Genomic DNA, 19,558 nt, shown 5'->3' with positions numbered 1-19,558 from the left:
CTCTGCTGCGAGCTGATTTACATGCTGCTTATGTCATCCCTCGCTGTGCATTCAAGCCTGTGCCGCTGCTGAGGCAGGAAACACCTCCCTGCTTTGGAAAAGTTAGAGATGCTCAACGCCAAACCGCACCTTTCAGTGCGACAGGACACAACGTCAGGGAGAACTCAAACTGATGCGCATCGTGCGATTGCAACCAGGTGAATTTGTTTTCCGCCAGCTCAGAGAGCCTCAACGTGAGACAATCTGTTGCACCTCGTGTTGGAAAGGACGAGGACCCTTCTTGTGCTTGATGCAATGCTAAGCTGACACCCCGGGGCCTCTCGGCCATGAGCCGCTTGTGTCGAGCCTTGAATCTCCGCAGTGGAAAAACACGGCTTGATAGCGGGTTGTTGAGTGAGTTACTCCCCTTCATCCTAAACATGAGGGAATCTATTCCAAGGCTAGATGTGGGCCCGGATCTTCCTCATGCTGAGCACAAAACAAAACAAAAAAAAAACGTTGCTGGCACGAAATACAGAGGAGCCTAAATTACGCCTTATCTGATCCAAGCTCTTGGGTTGAGACGTGAACTGACTCTGTCGTTCCCCAAGTCGAAACTACTTCTTGGAGGAAATCAGTTTAAGCCTGGAATTTCATCAAACTTAATATAAAGTGTCATATTTGGAGAGAAAAAAATTAAAGCAATTAAAAAAAAACGACACTGGAAAATACCAAAATAATTTCTTGTGAGCTCAGAACAGTTATGTCGTAGCTTTCCAGCTACATTCCATCGCTAACCCCCCCCCCCCCCCCCCAAGAAAAGCGTTATTAAAATGAAACAAAACAAAAAAAATACTAATACTCTAACACAAGCACACCAAAGCTGCTCAATAAGTGTAGTTCGGTGAGCCGGGCCGGGGGCGGCCAGTCGGGACGGTTGAGTTGTAAATGTGTTCCAGCAGGAAAAGCCAAGCTTCAGAGCAAGGCGAGCAGTCTGGAGTCGGCAACTTTCCCCTGCTCCTGCTAGCGCACCGCCCTCCCTGCAGCCCACCCAAGAAGAAGCCCATGGGCATAAATTTGAGAGCCTGACTCGCTGCGGATTTAAAGCTATCTGCATCTCGCTCCCTCCCTCCCTCCCTCTCTCTCTCCCTCTCACTTACTCACTCCTCCACATTCACTATGAAATGTCTCTCTCGTTCACCCTTTACTCTCTTTTGCCCCGTTTGACTTTCCACCGAATTCCAGTGTTAATGAAAATGGAAAGTTCTTTCTCATAGCGCGCCAGAGATATTATTTTTCTAACAGCTTAATTAGGTTTGCAGATATGCAGCCAATGCATTAGAACTGTACTTTTTTTTCTTCTGTGTGCCTGTACAGTCGCCGTAAAGGATTCCTCCTCCCAGCTACCACAGAGACGGCCGCAAAGCTTTTGTTGAGGCAAAGTTAATTACATCTTACAAAACGCAACTTTTCAATAGTGCGCTGTTTCCTGAGGGGAATTATTTTCTCAATAACAGCTTTTAATACAAAGACGACTGCTTGTTTCCATTAATCCTGGACGGCAGTGGACCACAGGAAACATATCGGTAAATAATATTTGATGCCACAGAGGAAAAACATGCAGTTGGTTCACTTCAGTCTGACTAAACAAGCAAAACCTCATCACTTCTGATAATCCCGTTCTGTATAGCTCCTTCGTCCAAAGGGGTTTCGTTTTAAAAGGCGATATACCTTTATGTTTCAGCTAAGAAACAAAATCAAGGCGCAGGGTTTTCTCTGAATCATCGGTGAGAGTCGGTGACTTTTTTAAAAATCGGATCAAAGCGCTCTGCGGACGGAACGTCATGTCCGATCCGTTGTAGTAAATACGAGGCTGTTTGACCGAGGGCGCAGCTACCTTTGACCCACAGCAGATGGATGTCAGCGTATCGGTGACGGCTCGGGCCTTCATTTGGCCCTGCGACTGTAGCAAGTCATGGGCGTGTGCCACTGCGCTGGGTCCGTGCATGCGGACTGACTTCCTGTCACGGCATCTGATCGGGTTAACGTGGCACCAGCGAGCATCAACCACAGTCGCTCCTCACAACTGTCACTTACTCGCCGAGCGGGGCAAACGAGAATAGACGAAGACGCGAGACGCTGGTTAGCCGAGGGAAGAGCGAGGAGGGGAGAAAGAAGGAGAAAGCTCGATAAAGAAGGAGGAGGGATATTTATAGAGACCTGGAAAGACGTGCATGAGAAGCAACAAAAGGAGCAGCGGAAAGCAAAGGGACACTAGCATGGCACTCGGTGTAGAGCGAACCTCCTCCAAGGCGCAACAGTCCATGAATTTAACAAAGCCGCCAAGATATCAGTTCCCAAAATATCTCTGATTTATTTTTTATATCGAGGTCCATTAATTATTCCCTTGGAAATCAGTGTAGATGTAAATAAAAAAGTGCAATTTAACAGAAAGTCATAATAAATTCCTGGATCCACCGCTTGGATTCTTTCGTGACCCGTGTCCCGTCCTTCCACCAAGTTTAGTGCATATTCGTTCTGTAGTTTTTGTGTAATCCTGCTGACTGACAAGCCGACCAGATACCTCGCAAACAACGCAAATGGGCACGGGTGGAAACATAACCTCCTTTCTTTCTTTGAGAGTATGGAAAACAACAATGTCGCTTTCTCATACAGATGAAGCGCCAACACCAATGTGGTTTGGGTCATCCATTGTTGAAAATGTACTTTTTGTGACACATTGACATTCTTTCCTGTGATAAGAAACATATACAGTTGGATACAGCTTCGGGTAAATGCACATAAACTCTGACTTTTCAGAATCTGGAGTCACTTTTACACAAACAGTACCTGAGGCAGAGTTTGAGAATATGAAGTCTTGCACTTTTTCATCTTTCCTAAATTTCTCATTTTGACATTCACCAAATCTTTACGTGGTTACTGTGCCGCCAATCAAGTCCAGTTCAAAGGCTGGACACCAAAACTCACTCTCACTTATTAACTATATATTATATTATATTATATATTATATATTATTATTATATATATGTTATATACGTTACGTATATGCTTAGTTGAACTGATACCAAAGCTCAGGTGTAAATTAATTTCTCATTGTTTCTTTGTAGATTGATATCTAGATATATGCTGCGTGTATATATATTGATGGCCGTGTGGTATGTGAAACTTGCCCATGGACATCTGCCAACCCGAGAGACTCAGGCTGTTATCTCATCTCAGATAACAGAGTTGTTGTCCAGAAGCCTCATCAGAAACACACGCAACGTGAACATGCCTCGTTCTCCCTCTGTCTCCCTCTGTCCCTCCCTCTTGCTTCATTAAAGTCAGAAAATAAATCATTCAACCAGTAAAAAATCGAATCACTTATCACATAAAATGGTGCCAGAAACTTTTTGGACACACAATCTACGCGTGATCTCACTTCTCCACAGACAGAAATCAAAACGAGAGGTTGCAGTGTTGTTGCAAGAGGGAGGAAAGAAGACAAAGAAGTTGTTGTTTTTTTTAAAAAAAATCTGGAGCAATGTTGCGCCCAAACGTTCTCTGCTCTTTAGCGCTGGCGTAAGAAGCTCATCGTATCACAACAAAACTGTCAGGATCATATTTCTCTGCACTGCATGAGGGGCAGTTTTTCATTTCTCCACCTCCCCCCCGCCCCCCCCCCCCCCCCCTTTTCTGTGACGTCAAACTGGCGGACGTCACAGAAAACGCAGGCAATGAGGAGGGAGACTATCAGACACCGTGCTGTAACTGCACTGATGATGGCAGCAGCACCCGAATGCGCCGTGGCTATGGCAACCTGGTGAAATAATAAACACCGCCTCCTCTTTGCTTTCTGCCCGACAGGACAGCACGCCATGAGTCATCAGCGGCGGAGAACACACACATTGAAACAAACGCACAGCCAAAGAAATACTTTGAAAAAAGAGAAAACTCTGCGAATTAACTTGCATGCATGCATGCACGGACACACACACACACACACACACACACACACACACGAATAAATCAACTATTCAGCCACCTGGAGATTTCAAGCTTGTACAACTAATTAATTTATGCATCACTCACTCCAAGTTTAATATTACATAAGTTGAGCCGATATTTTGAACCGGATCACTGACTTTCAAGATCCGGGTTTCTCCGTCTCCTCGTCAGACGCATCAATCATCCACCGTCGACCAACGTCTTTCAACGAACCTCCCATGAGCCAACAAAACTGAGCTCCACCGACGAGCCACCACACCGAAACACGTCACTGGTTTTCACTGTTGTGGCTGACCAGGCGTATTTTCGACTCAATCAACCCATGAAGCCATGTCAAATTATTCAAATTAGAAAAATAAGCTCTGAATCACATCGGCAATGGCTCAAAGGGGGACAGACCATGGACACACACACCGTTCTGCCACAATGTGAAACAGCTGGTGTTAATGTTGTAATGTCACAGTGGGAAATGAATAAGTAACAGTGTGGGTTGTTTGTGCATAAGAGCACTGTTCACGGTCTCACCTGGTTCCTATTAGCGCCAGGCTGATTTCTAATATCAACCACATGAAACAATAGTTAACAGTTAGCATGCCTTACTGCTTTTCACACACACACACACACACACACATTTATCAAAAACTGCCACCCTCATTCAAAGAAGGAGGAGGGACAATGGGTAAGAAATCAACTCTGCCTTTTATGCCTCTTACTGTCAGCAACGTGCTTAAACCTATATTACACACACACACACACACACACACACACACACACAAAAACATTCCCTCAGGCGTAGACTAACACAACAACACGTCTATTGTAAAATACACACTGCACTACGTCTCTCTGGGTGCTGCCTGTTGTGCCACACACGACTAGACCTCTCCAGAGTAAGAACTTATCCGCCCCTGATGAGGTTTTTATTTATTCATTAAGAAGCCTTTACATTTCTGAGGCTCAGCCATGACCGTGACCTCCGGAGCTTTGTCTCGCCCCAGAGAGGGACCATCCGATACACTGTGCTTTCTGGAAAATAAAAAGGGGGAAATATGGGACGTCCAGATTGGAGGTAAATTCTCCCTCCCGTCACACCGAGACGACAATTACACTGAGGTAAAGTGAGATGAGGAACTTTACACATTCGCATGAGGGAACAGCTGAAGAGCTCTGAAAGCACCACTAGCAATCGATTAATCAGTCCATTGTGTGCCCTGTAATCAGGACAAAAAACAGGGGAGAACGGCTTCTCCTCTACAACCGACATCAGCAGCAAATTTAAAAAAGTCCAAAAAGTGCGTTTCTTATCTCCAGTGTAGAAATTTGTCTGATCCGCCTCATAACTGGAGGGAAAACTCCAAGTGACCACGAACAGTGATTTTCACAATATTTCCCATGACTACACCATCACCCTCTTCTATTATGAGTGCCCTTTGACTAATGCCATTCAAGTGTCTAATGCCTTTGCCCCGTTGTGTCAGCCCACCACTTAATAACACCCCCCCCCCCCCCCCCCCAATTGCTCTGCCTCATTTCAGCATCGTTCACTGTCTCAAATGTTATATTTCTTCCTCTTCGGGGATCCGGTGAAATCACTAGTGGCGATCTGTCTGCTCGTTGGAGAAAGACTGTTTGCATACACATGGTAATTGTGGCCTCTCGTTGTGACATTCAGACGGCTCCGATGGCACAAGGTTTGGCTCGGTAATAACCAAAACAACCATGACCAAAATCACTTCACTCTGGTCTCGGTGAACAATGACCATCTCAATGGATGACAACACACACACACACACACACACACACACGCACAGAGAAAGGGAATACAGCTTTGCAGCAACGCAAACTCAATGCGCTGAACCAAAATAACCTTCAAATACCAAGACCCTGACATGAGCAAAGAAGGGGGTCTCTCTTGATGTACGGGAGGAACACGAGAAGATAAAGGCAGAGAATGCCAGCGGGGATAATGACAGAAAGGGAGCATGTGAGTGTGTCTGTGTGTGTGTCTCTGCTCTCGCGTGTCCTTTCGCGGCATCCCCAGGCCTCGTCTCTGTGCGCCTGCAGCCGATCGGCCCTGCGCTGTGAGCCTACGTGGTCGTGGCCGGGGCCCGGCAGAGACAGACAGTTGCTATTAAACCCCGATTGTTTCAGGTTCACAGGGTGTGAAAGGGTCTGATTGAGGGGCTGTGATCCCAGTGAGGGTGGTCTTTCTCCCTCCCCCCCAACCTCCCTCTTTCTGGAAGGTGGGAGGAGGGTGTTGAGGAGGAGGAGGAGGAGGAGGAGGAGTGTTGGGGGGGGGTTGTTGCAGGCATCACGTGACACATGATTCTTGCTGAGCAGACCAAAATGGAATCTGGACAGAAACACACCACTTGTTGCTGCCTGCCTCTGGGTACACGTGTGTCACGTGACCGGCGGGCGACAGCGCCAGCACAGAAATTAAACACGCCGCCCGGATGATTAATGCCAGAGACAGCTATGAGGAGTCCACGTTCAGAAGTTTCCACATTTTGCATTTGACTAACGAAGGTCACGAGATTCCCTCCGCTTTACATTTTTCCCTGTTTTCCCTTACGGAAGTAAACACATGTCATTGTTGTCACTGGACTCAAAACGAGTAACCTGATCGCGGCCTTATCAGTGCCCTGATGAGGCCGCGATCAGGCAGATTGGAGGACAGTTGCTTCCTGTATGGTCTATTTGTTTAAGAGCATTCCCATTAAGGAGCCTTTTGGCCTCCACACACTTGATAAAGACGAGGGAGGGTGAGGAAGCTCCCCTGCAGAGCTTTTCACATGTGGCCAAAGGACAAGTGCACTTTCCTCTCTCAAAACTGTAATATCACCAACATCACCCTGAGTGTCTCCCTGCGATATCCAAAGAGCCCCCCCCCCCGGAAAAATTGGACTTACTTAGTCAAGTTATATAAAACAAATGTAAAACAATTTAAAGACATTTCACAAAATATTGGAACTTCTTTTTTCCCCCCTCCTATGTCCAGTGCATTCATTTTCCAAAAAAGACGCGGAAAATCTGATCACAATCCTCCGGAGTTTCTTCCTGAAATAATTTGTACGTTTTGTATTTTCCTGTGATGATTTGGGAAATCTACTTAAGGCCCTTTGTGTCATACAATAACACTCTCTAGGAGTGTGTGTGTGTGTGTGTGTGTGAGAGAGAGAGTGTGTGCAAATACTGTTTAAGAAAGTTGTAGGTCTGTGTGCTTAGCACTCCTCAATGTCACTTTGGAATAAATAAGTGTTTGGCTCCTCTATTGAATCCAGTGTTGACGCTCTTCAGTCCAGGGCCACTGCTACACGACGACCGGCAGCCCTAATCTGTCCACATTAACAGCTACAGCCACAGTTAGATCCCATAATCTATCTCAGATTAGCGACTGATTATGAAAGGAAAGAAAGAAAGACTTTCTTTTCTTTATTATTATTATTATTATTATTATTCAATGCAAAATGATCCGCCAGCAAAGTTCAAGAAGCCCCTAAAAAAGGGGGACCCAAACATTTATCATGCAGAGTCCATTGGGACATTTTACATGGGCCACAGTTTTCTGTAATGCTGCTGCTGCTGTTGTTGTTGTGGGGGGTGTTCTGACAGAGACTCGCATTTTGAAAAGATATTGGCACCTCAAGCATTTCAGGTTACAAGAACCAGCTGTTTCTCAGGGGGGGGGGGGGGGGCTTGGCACCCTCATCTGTGCCAGATGAGTTTTAAATGTGCTGGCAGTCAGACCCCCACAAGAAGGACCCTCACCCCAAAGACGCGGAGGCGCACATGTCGACAGATCCCTGTCCCCCACATGGACACAAAACACTGGAGGAGTGTGAGTCCAGCAGAGTCAGATGTGGAACTGTTACGGTGAACACTTGGTGGGACCGAGGGAGCAGAGGGACCGCGGAGGAGCAGCGCGCTCCTACGCGTAAAAGTGAGGCACCATCAGCCGAAGAGAGCGAGAAGCGGCCAAAAGGAGACCTGCAGTGATTTAATCACACGTTGGATTCGTTTGGCAAGTGCCAATTCACAGAGATATATGAAGAAAAAAAAAAGCGAAAACCTCCACTTCTTTCCAAACGAGGCTTGTAGACTTGCGATCGATCGGCAATGTGAACAAATGAACGCTCGGCGCGGCTCACCTCAGCTCGATGGGGATGAGGGTGTTCCTCGGCATGGAACTGTCTGACTCGATCCCCCCACAGTCCTCGGGAAGAAGAGCTCCAGCGGGTCCAGGGACTGAGAAAAGTCTTGAGGGGGGGTTGTTCTTCTTCTTCTTCCAGTAAAGCCTCCACTTCTCCTTCTCTCTCTGGTCTACTTTGTGCCAAAGCGCGCTCGGATGGAGATGCCCGGGCTCCTCGCAGAGGCCGAGGCTGTGCCCCTCTTCAGAGTCTCTCTCCCACGGGGGTTTTCCTGGCGGTGACTTCGTGGGCCGACGATCGGAGACAAACGTTGAACCCCATGTTGGTCCGTGGAGTCCCGCAACGCGCCCTGGAGTTCGGCTGCACAGCCAATGCGGGAATGCGCACCCCCTCCTCCTCCTCCTCCCTCCCTCCTCCCTCCCCTTCTCCACAGTCTGAGGACCACCCCGAAACAGGAAGTTCACTTTTTGTTTTTCTTAAAAAAAAAGAAGGAGAAGAAGAAGAAGAAGAAAAGAGAGGGGGAGAGGGAGAGAGAGAGAGAGAGAGGACCATGCAGCCTCAGTTTATCCCCTCAAACTTAACATGCTCTCGTTCATCGACACACACCAAAAGATTCCTTTTTGCTCTTTTATTCGTAAACTCAAAAGCATTTCCCAGCGATGCAGTGAGTCATATTGAGACATGCACATGTTTATGAAATACTTCGCGGCGGTGTCTATATATATATATACATATATATAAAGCAGCCCTTCTTATCTCGCCATTGGGATGATGTATGTATCTATAAATGTTTTTTTGTTTACTTCAATGGGGTAACTTCATATCGGCCCCTCGGACAGCGTGTGTGGCGGGCGACGTGTGGGATGATGCTGCGGAGAGTCCACCAGAAAACACGGAGCGGATTTCAGTCCGCTTCAGTCGGGACCTGGACCTGTGCACAGTGTGTGTGTGTGTGTGTGTGTGTGTGAGCGAGAGAGAGAGAGAGTGTGTTTTGTGTGTGTGTGTGTGTGTGTGTGAGTGTGTTTCGTGTGTGTGTGTGTTTTGGGTGTGTGTGTGTGTGTGTGTGTGTGAGAGTGTGTTTTGTGTGTGTGTGTGTGTGTTTGTGTGTGTGTGTTTGTGTTTGTGTGAGTGTGTGTGTGTGTGTGCGTGCGTGCGTGTGTTTTATTAGGATTACACAGGCTAGACGACACACAACCACAGAGTAAAGAAAACAGAGTGTGTCTGTGGTTTACCTAAACCAATATTCGTTTAAAAGGTTTTAATTTTCTGTATAAAATGTGAACCATTTTTGACAGATTTTCTTTGTGTCCATAGTTTTTGTTTGCAACTTTTGTTTGTTCGTTTATTCAGTCATCATCATAAAATAACAATTACAAACTTTTCACAATGTGAGCTCAAACAGTAAATAGTGACCGAAAAGGCTTAGGCTGAAGCAAAAGCTTAGATTTATGCCTATCCTATTTTCTTATCCATTAAATCTACCCACCTCAAAGAAAAAGAAAAAGAAAGAAACCAAGATATAAGTAAAGAAACAAGGAAATAAATTATTCCCATTTATAACCCTCAAAAAAAGCATTAAAAAAACATTTTCTTGAAAACCAAAAAGGGAAAGAAAACCAAGAAACCAAGATAATAATAAGGAAACAAAGGCATACAGTTTTTACACTTGCAACCCTCAAAAATAGCATTACAAACCATTTCTTAAAAACAAAAAGAGAGCTGCAGGTTTTTAAACTTAAATTGGCATTGTTCCATACTTTAACCCCCACAATAGAAATCAAATCATATTTACTTTGCTGTATTTAAAAAAAGAAAATTTGGACACATTCTGGAAATGACTTGGAATTTACTTTGAATGTCATCTCCATTATTTTATAGTAAAATAAATCCTTTCATTTCACAACTCTGGAACTTATAAACAGTGGATTTGTGTGATCATAGTCAGCCTCAATTACCAATCAAATCAAAGTACCACTGCTTGACATTAAAAGTGTCCACTTTCATAGTGCTTCAGTTGGTTTGGGGTAGAGTTTGATAAATTACAATTTTATTTTGGAACCAAAACATGATTATGATACGATTCAATGCAGGGCTAACATTTGCATCACCTGATGTTGAGACCATGATGTCATGTAGGAGTGGAACCTGGTGTCAAATTCTACTCTGAGCATCATCATACACATGTTTTTTCTTTATGATACATGTTTATTTTGTGCTCATAGTCCCAAATACATTCATGTTTAATCTAATTACTGGTAAACCCACGGTTTTATTATCCACTCAGTGAAAGTTTCTGTATAAAATGGGGCTGCAATGTTCATTTTGCTGAGTTCACAGTATTTAATCAAAACTTAAGGGCAACACACACAATGTACTGAGGGGTTTTGCACCTTACATAGACAGTATTGTGTATCAATATCAAATGTGTGTATTATAGAAATATACCTCTATCGTGTGTCTACACTTTACAGGGACAATGGCATTTTGCTGGTGTTTCACAAGATGTTAAATTGCAACGTGTTAACAGAACAGCCGTTATTAATGTTTTAAGTGACACCTGTTTTTTCTCCCGCTTTGACAAGTCAAATATGTCCGCTCTGAAAAAGGCCTTGTCTCAACTCCCTGGCCAGCAAGAGTAGAGATCAATAACTGCCACAGTCCTTCTGAAATCTTTTTCCCTCACGCTGTGTGCGTTTTGTTGGAGCCTCAGTCCAAATGATGGCACATAGCAGGCTCTGCTGTTTCCACAGTAGGTTGATGGATCATTGTTGCCCTCGTACATGTTCTACACCACTTTCATGACTAATTGCCTGTGGTTGGTTGACTTGCATTCAAGTTCATCCCAAGGTGAGGCAACACTTAATAGTGGGTTATGAAATGCACGAGCTACACTCCAGTTCTCAGGCCCATGTGCAATTTTGTGGTTTAAGGCATCAACAGGCTCCAGTGTTATCGTCTGGGGTTTTGGGGTGTTTGCACTTTGCTGCGGATTTTGCTCTTTTACTTTTTAATACGGGCATATGATACGGATGTTATGAGGAAATAGTCACAGTCAGATTTGAAGGAGTCTTAATGTTTGAAGTGATAAAAGGTGTAAAGTAGAGCTACGCCAGCAAACCATGCTGAGAGGTGAGTTTCGCAGTCAGCATCTGTCAACCAAACATCTTTGTCTCGATCAAAGGATGCTGATCCTGGCACTGACTGGCAAACTCTGTACATCAGGAAATAACATTTATCTGCGAGTACGAAGAAGTGTTTTCGTTCAAATTTGAGCGTGTCAAAGTCTGAACAGTTGCTGACCTGAACCGAGGCTGGAGTCCAACATGCTGTAAGGACTGTGGTTAAATCAGATTTTGTCAATGACAGTCGCAGGCTTTAGTCCCAGTATAGCTGCTTCTGTGGCAGCCAAGCAGGGAATTCTTGGATGTAAATCAGCCCACAGATGCTGTAGCCATATGCTTCATCTGACTGCGGAGAGAACCCAACACAGGCTTCACTCTAGATTATCAATGGGGAGGGATTACAAAGGTGAAGCAGCAAATTCCAGCGGGTCTAAGTGTAGATGGTTTCACTGGATTGTGTAAAACATGCACTTCTACTATTTCCCCCGAAATCAAATTTATAGTTTCCATTATTGGAATTTACAAATTGGAAATTGCATTTCCCTTGGATGTATTTTACACAATACACCAGTTCCATCTCAACATGCAACGCTGATCACTCATCACATCTGTAAAGTCAAAATGATAGATTAGAATTGTTAAGTATACCTATCAGAAAACACTTCCAAATGTTCATAGTAAATGAGAAATAAAAATGAGTAGCTCCTTTCACATTACACTCAAGAATTGATCTGTTGTTAAAAAATATCAATTGCTGCAGCGTTTGAGTTTGAAACGGTAATGGGGAACAAAAATATCAATAGACAATGCTTCCTTTCACTCAGAATTGATACTACTATAATAATACTCTCTTTGATATGCTGTCTTTTTAGGAAAATATAAAAAAAATGTAAAGACCCTATGCATTTCTGAAAGAAGCATGGAGTGAAAGCGTGAATGGGAGAGAATCAAAAGTTACAGATGTCTACCTTAAAGCTCTTGGAGGGCTTACACTACTAGGCAGATTACAGACAGGGTCAGTAATGCAGGTAAGTCCGAGCGAAAGCTTTGAGCCAAGCCATTTAGCTCAAGTGAAGATAAAAGCATTAAATGACATGTTGCTTCAATGCTTGGCACTTTTTTTTTTTCTTGAAACCATGCCAAATTATATTTCACTGTCATTAATCAGAAACCACGAGGTGGTGGTGGTATTTACTTCCGAGGCATGATATTTAATTTTAATCTGCTGTGATTTATATGCATTGACAAGGTGAGATAGTCCAACAATTATGCAGACTATGCACATTACGTGAAATACGGAGAGTGCCTTATAGATTGCTGAATGAAAAACAAAAATAACATTTTCAATTCAACTGTCTAAATAAAACCATTGTGTTGCACAGGTGGAGGGTGAGGGAGCATCTAGGTTTAGAGTATTTAAGGCCACTGGAGGATAGCCAGGAACATGCGGAGCCAAATGAGAGAAAGCATCTGTCACTAAGACTCGGGGCAGCTGGACACCATTCCCCCGTGCAGTAAAATCCACAAAATCTTTTACAGGATTTGTTTTTCCATTGCAGATGATCCTTTGCACATGTTTTCTTTCCATTGGTTCGGGGTCCCCGGCTGACGGTGCTGCAGCTCTGCAGGTTCTGCATATATTGTGCTCTGTGGCTGCATTGGGTTTCACCTTTACACACTGGAGAGAGTGGACGCAAGGAGGAGCAGGTCTGCACAAATGTATAACTTCAGTCACTGCTGCATGCACAGGTAAGAGCTGCGCCCAGATTGTGTTTCATTTTATTATCAGAAGGATGTTGCACTGTGCATGTGGTGGAACTGCTTTACAATACATGCACAAATATAAATGTATATAATTTGCAGGAACGCTTGATATTTGCAGAATGTATTTGGGACACGTATTGTATAGCAGTAGTAGTTTTACTGGAGTGTGGCAGTATGCTGTTCGGTTTTATAATAATTCTATCATGCCTTTGAATTGTGAAATTGTGAAATTATATCAACAATTTATTCAAGCAGTACATTTTGAATAATGCCAGAATACATATATGCAGGTATTTTCCATGCCTAAATACTCAAATATTCTATAGATGAATTATGATGTGCTTTCATTTGTTTCAGATGCATTTAACATGCAATAAATACATTTTAAGAGATGTGCACTAAAGTAATTCAAAATACATCATTTCTACTAAAACAGACACATTTCTGCTCAATTTACGCTTAATGAAAATACAATCACTTGAATCAAATTGAATATATTATTTTTATTTACAAATCACATGGACCTAATTGGAAAAGGTCTTGATTTTGATCACAAACTAAGATTAACGTGCCGTCTATTTTTCTGACAAGGGATGACTTAGGCCTGTGTTTCAGAATATATGTTTACACCGTTAATACTGTTGCTCCATGCAGATAAACATGTTTAAATCCTTCAATATATTTTTGACTTTCAACATGCAGCGTTGTTTTCAGAATTCCCTAAAAAATGACTCTCACAAATATAATTTTGCCTTTCATTTAATGTAACATAGCGTTATTGTAATAACAAGTATTTTAATCCAACTAAAACAAATCCACAATATGAAAAAAAATCTATGTAGAGAATCATATTCAGATATTTACTACTGTTTTTACATTTTATATTACCACAAAAGGAGCTCTACTAAATAATAACAAATAGAAATGAAAAACTGAGCAAGCAAGACACAAGTGTAACTTATAAATAGAATGGTTGTTTGTTTTACAGTATTATGTGACAGTAGTACTACTGTACTTGCTGGCCAGTCTGGAGTCATTGTAATCCACAGTACTGTTTTGAATGGATTATATACCCCAGACTGTAAGACAATTTCTACAAGCGGTAGGCCAAGTCAGGGGATTTTTTTTTTTTTTTTTTATGAATTAAAGATAGAGATGCCTTTTTATAGAAATATAAAGTAGTTTAAAGCAATGCAAAATATCTGTTTAGGTCACACTTGATGTTGAAGAGAATATAGATATAGAGAAATATCATTACATACTTACATACATACTTAATAATAATTAATAATTTATATGATGTATAAATAAAGTGTATTCTGTCCTCAAGACCATTACAAACACCCCAAGTAAATACAATAGATATTTGATGCTTGCATCTTGCAACTTGCAATAAATATGTTTGATAATACATTTGGTAACACTGTGTTTTTGTTTTCCCTTTTTCCTTTGCAAGTGATAGTGTAAATGTTCCATTTCTCTTCTTTATACATTTGATTCAAATGGGGGTATTCTATTATTTATTATTTACATCAAGTTGCTAGTTCAAGTCGCTGTCACCAGAGGGCAGCAGAGTACAAGCCTGACAACAGGGAAAACTAAAACACCATGAAAAACAGTGTCCTCTACTACATTACATTACAGGACAATGGAGAACTCCACAGAGTATATCATTTCTTTAGTGTTTACACATCTTCTATTTATATGGTCATATTATCTAAAATGTCTCTTTAGAAATATGCACATACTTTTATAGGTGCACAGTATTTTATGTGGGACACTAAAGCGTTGGCATTGTTAATTTCTTAATCACAAATGTATGTTGCCAAAAGCATCAGTTTTAGAGAAAGTGGTAGAAGTTATGTATAATTGTTAAACATTCATACACACCGCTTAGATCTCCATCGTTGTAACATTTAATGTCCAAATGTTTGTTTATTTCTCTGCACACCTATTAAGTTTTGCATTCACTGCAGACCTACAACTTCCAACAGCTGGACAGACTCCACATCATCTCAGCAAATCCTGTTTTATGCACCAGGAAAAGCATAGCCTATATAATGTATTTTTCCTGGATATGGTAGGTTTTGTATATTATTTATTTGTATTTTTTTTTAACAGCAGTCACTGTATGTGTCCAAAACAAATTTCCCAATGGGACAATAAAGTCTATCTAATCTAATCTAATCTAAGGTATGTATGCAATAAAAGTATGTGACTGTATATATAATCAACACTGTACATATGGTAAAGTGTCTTATTTACTTAAGAGGGCCTACTTGTTGCATTGAAAACATTATATTTAATTTTTGCTTGTGCACCATCTGATAAACATCTTTAAACAGTTTCATTAAATTCTGTCTAAATTATTATTTTTTTAAAGTTAATGGGAGAGACCTTGCTTTTTCTGTTTTGTTTTTAGTCCCAAATCTGTTTTTTAAAAAGTGTAATATAAGTATTGATTCCAATAATCAGTAATGATCATCGGGTCACAGGGGAAATAGCAGAATGCAGTGTTGTATTTATATAAATTGTAAATTGAAAAAAAAATCTTGAATAGGATACACTCAAAACTCCGCGAGCATCTTGGCTGTTACATTTGTACATTTTCAGGTAAGATGCTGGCATACACTCACCAGAGTGGATGGATTGTGTTTAGTCCACCTTGACAGAATTAGGTCTACACAGGAAATTGTGTGCGATAAGACCTGTGTGGGGGTTAAGGTGGAACAGCAAGGACTGTGACATTAATTCCCTGAGCTGTGCTGATGCAAGCTCCGGCTGGATGATGAACTACTTTAATCCAGCAGCCCCTGTTCTTAAGAAAACCCTTCCTCCCAACCCACCTGTTTTTCAAAAACTTTAAAACACAAAAAGGTTCAATCCTATTTCCTTTCTCCTCCTTTTCCAAAACTTTATCGTTAAAAGTGGTTGGGCATAAGGATTTCCCAACATTTTTTCCGGCGTGAGGATGGAGAGGATGATAATATATAATTTGTGTGAATCTCCACTAGTGGCAACCCAGCGTGACGTCACCCATTGGTTTGTGAACTGCCGTTTTGTAGCCTTGAGTTTAACATTTTGATCAGCGGCATCTTGTTTTTGTTGGGGAGTGGCCCTGACTCAGTGGGGAGTGGCCCTGACTCATCCGCCTACACCTGCAACCATGTAACCATTGGGCAGCACTAGCTGTCAATCACGCTGTATCCACGCCCCAATGCATACGGTGCTTTAATGTCCATTTTACTGTAAATGAGACCGTGCTTTACAAACTGAACATCATACTGTATCGAAGACTTGAAACTTGTGATTGAGACTATGAACCTCTCTGGAAAATGTTTACTGACGTCATAAATCAAGTGAGAAATAGTGGAATTTTCTCATAGACTTACCAACCACTAACTCCAACAAGATGGTGACAGCATCAGACTTACTCTGTTCACATAAATGTTTACATGTTGTAAAGTCCAACAGATAATTGATCATAGTTTCAATTTGAGCCAGAGGGCCACATGAATTCTATCAGTTATTAACCCTATTCACTTGACATCTGACGCATGAGGAAAGTGCCAACTATGGTTGTTGACCTGCAATGTGCCTTTTCCGCAAGGACAGTGAACTAAAAGCAAGTCCTCCCCACTAGCTACTTGAATCAGGCTCATTCATGGTGCACTTGCCCATGGAAGTGAGTGCCCTGGAGTGCCCAAACTCACCCAAGACACCTGACACAGTATTTCCGCCAGATTGGTTTGATTTTTGGGGTGTGGGCTTGCACAATTTGGAGAGCTATCCTCAACAGCACTCAGACTAGGTTTGGGTTTCTGAGGTTAAGTTCAGAGCAGTTTACTTGGGCCATTCCTCAGCCGTGTTGGACCAAGCGATTTGTAAGTTGTTAGGCACATCTCACATGTGTTCATTTCCCCTTGTTTTAGTCTGTTGCAGTGCCTCAAACTACATCAAGATTTTTCTGGACCGCTCGTCCAAGATTCCATCTATGGGTACCGCCAGGCTGGCTGCTTACATTGACACTCAACCAAGGTATGTCCAACTTTTCAACTAAAGAAAACCTTTTGACCAGGTTCCAGCTTGAATTATTGCTCACTGCATTGTTGTATGTGATCTGATCAGCAAACTGAAAACAGCCAATGCACCAGGAGCACCAGTGGTACCAGGGGGAGTCAGCACCTAAGATCATTGAGTTGCCGCTGGTCATATCAATTCCAGACATGGGGCATACCCTATTCGATAGATACCCTATCCATGCAGTATCCTTCCCAAATGTTGTCACCAAGAGTCAGCCATGTACCTCTTGGGGAAATGAGCTGTAAATCGGTGTGCTAATTGATTGCTAATTTCTATCAAGCATATCAGTAGCACTTGGAATGAAAGAGACATGGAGTTGTTTTGTCCTCTGGACATATTCCCTGAAACACAACCCGAGGATACACATCTGTTATAATTAAAAAAAAAAGGTTGGACTGATTTCCCCCTGAAATCTTACTGTCCATTTTCACAAGATTTACAGATTTACAGATTTAATGAAAGTATGAGTTAAGTTATCTTAAGACACTAAAATAGACGTTAAAGAGTTCTTTCTTTTCTGTCTTCACTGTGGGACTGTGTATCTTTTTTGCATCTAACCTATCAAATGAGAACTGTGAGCTGCAAGTCATTCATCATATCATTGTCTCTGGTAGGTTCAAAATGACGCTTTACGATAATGCTGTAGGGCATTTGAAATGTGCATGTTGTGATGTGTTTATACCAGAGACTCCGGCGCCAACTCTGATTTCCTTTCAGGCTGAGGACTTGCCCAATATAGTGTCCTGCCTTTTTTCAGGCTGGAGAAAAGTTGGGATTTTAATCTGTTGAGAGCAAGGAAGTATTGTAAAAGTAAAGAGTTCAAATTGGAAGCTGGATGGTTGGGTCCAGTAGTGTTTCAGAGAGCGACTGCGCCTTTAGTCCTTAGCCTAGGTTTTCTGTCTCACAGAATAGCTTACTTGTATTTAAGTCCTACTTTAGTTCTTAGTGTCATCAGTGACTCTTAAACCTGCTCCAGATGTTCAAAAAGCCCCTCTACCTTACGAGTCGAATCCAGACAATGGCTAGTTGTACTGGATTTTGTGAACTTCAAGGGCGGGGCAATAGTGTGTTGACACCATCGACCTCTTGATTTTTGCCTTGATCGAGCAAAAGGTTTTTAGCAAGGCGATACCCAAATCATTCTGATGTGAGTTTTCATGTGTTTTACAATAGTATGAACAAACAAAATAACACAAAAAACTTGGGTCGAGGTCGGTCTTTGTTGTTTATCCAGGGAGACTTTTGCTATCGCATAGACTTGCTCAGTTCACAGTGTTGGTAAAGCCAACACTTTCTAATTTAGGAGAGTGCCTTGGGCACATGTCAATAATCATTGTCAGTACTTGCACTGATCAGAATTCCCAAACTTGGTCCGCAAATAGACTAGACTACCTGTGAAATAAGGCTACTATGAGATGTCATGGGGAGCTTCTTATCCAAAATAGCAGCAATTATCAGAAGCTTCATTGCCAGATGTTTTCACTGGTACAGAACTCCAGAAAAAAAGTTTAGTGCCCTCTGCTGACCAAACTGAAAACAACCATAACAACAGTCTTTCTATATTCTTTATCACTTAAACAACGCCACCAAGTGGCAAAAACTAAGAAGTTGGGGTTTGATTCCGAGTTTTGACAGCATTGTCAGTTTAACAGCAAATGCATACAGTCTTGCAGGACAAGCCGTTTCTTCCTCAAAAATAGAGTTGAGAAATGTTATGTATGACTATTATTTTATTTGTTTTGGGGGGGGGGAATGCTTTATTTCGAAATATAATGTTTCAATATTTGGTTTGACTGGGGGGTGGGGTAGTCGGTACAATCGAAAAGGCACATCGAGTGTACTCTACAGATGTGACCATACACAAAACAAACTTCCATTATTATTATCATTGATAGCATGTCAAATTGTACTCCTTTTACAACTTAATGTATATTTGGAAGACAGCTGACGTCAAGTTGAAAGTGAAGCTCTATCTGAGTTCACATGACGGATGCAGGATACTGTTCCATAAGAAGGCAACTCTGATGTAACACACTGATACATAACAAGTAACTGGGTCTGTTGTAATGGGATCATCCTGTGGATTTAAAAGTTATTTGAAGTAAAGTACATGCGTACACTGCAGCAAGAGTGCAGTCAGCATTACAGATCCAGCATGGCACCTAACTGATTAGTTCCACAAACTGAGTCCATACATAACAAGTTCAGATATATTTTCTGTCGTCATATGCTGTGTCTTCTGTGCACTTTTTTTCCATTAACATTGTCCTGTTGGATGAATTTGAATGGATATTCTCACGTGAAACATGCACAGTGAAAATGTATATCACCATTACCTGTCCAATGTGTGAGGCTGCCACAGAGCTATCTCGGGGGAAATATTCGCGCAGTTACTGTAGCTGTACTTCATGTTTGTTTCGGTGCACTATATTGTGCTAGTTCACTGAGTTG

At 42.1% G+C, this 19,558-nt stretch overlaps 1 protein-coding gene across 1 annotated transcript in view; it reads right to left on the bottom strand.

The window, feature by feature from the left end:
* Nucleotides 1–8,517, bottom strand: part of gli1 (GLI family zinc finger 1) — a 48,297-nt gene extending 39,780 nt beyond the window's left edge. Inside the window, exon 1 of the mRNA XM_035630697.2 lies at nucleotides 8,139–8,517. The gene's annotated coding sequence lies outside the window, so the exon portion shown is untranslated. The remainder of the gene's footprint in view (nucleotides 1–8,138) is intronic.
* Nucleotides 8,518–19,558: the final 11,041 nt, after the last annotated feature.

Source organism: Scophthalmus maximus, chromosome 6, assembly GCF_022379125.1.
Source record: "Scophthalmus maximus strain ysfricsl-2021 chromosome 6, ASM2237912v1, whole genome shotgun sequence".
Classification (NCBI taxonomy): Eukaryota; Metazoa; Chordata; class Actinopteri; order Pleuronectiformes; family Scophthalmidae; genus Scophthalmus; species Scophthalmus maximus.
The sequence above is the reverse complement of the archived record's forward strand: the minus strand, read 5'-3'. Positions and strand labels throughout refer to the sequence as shown.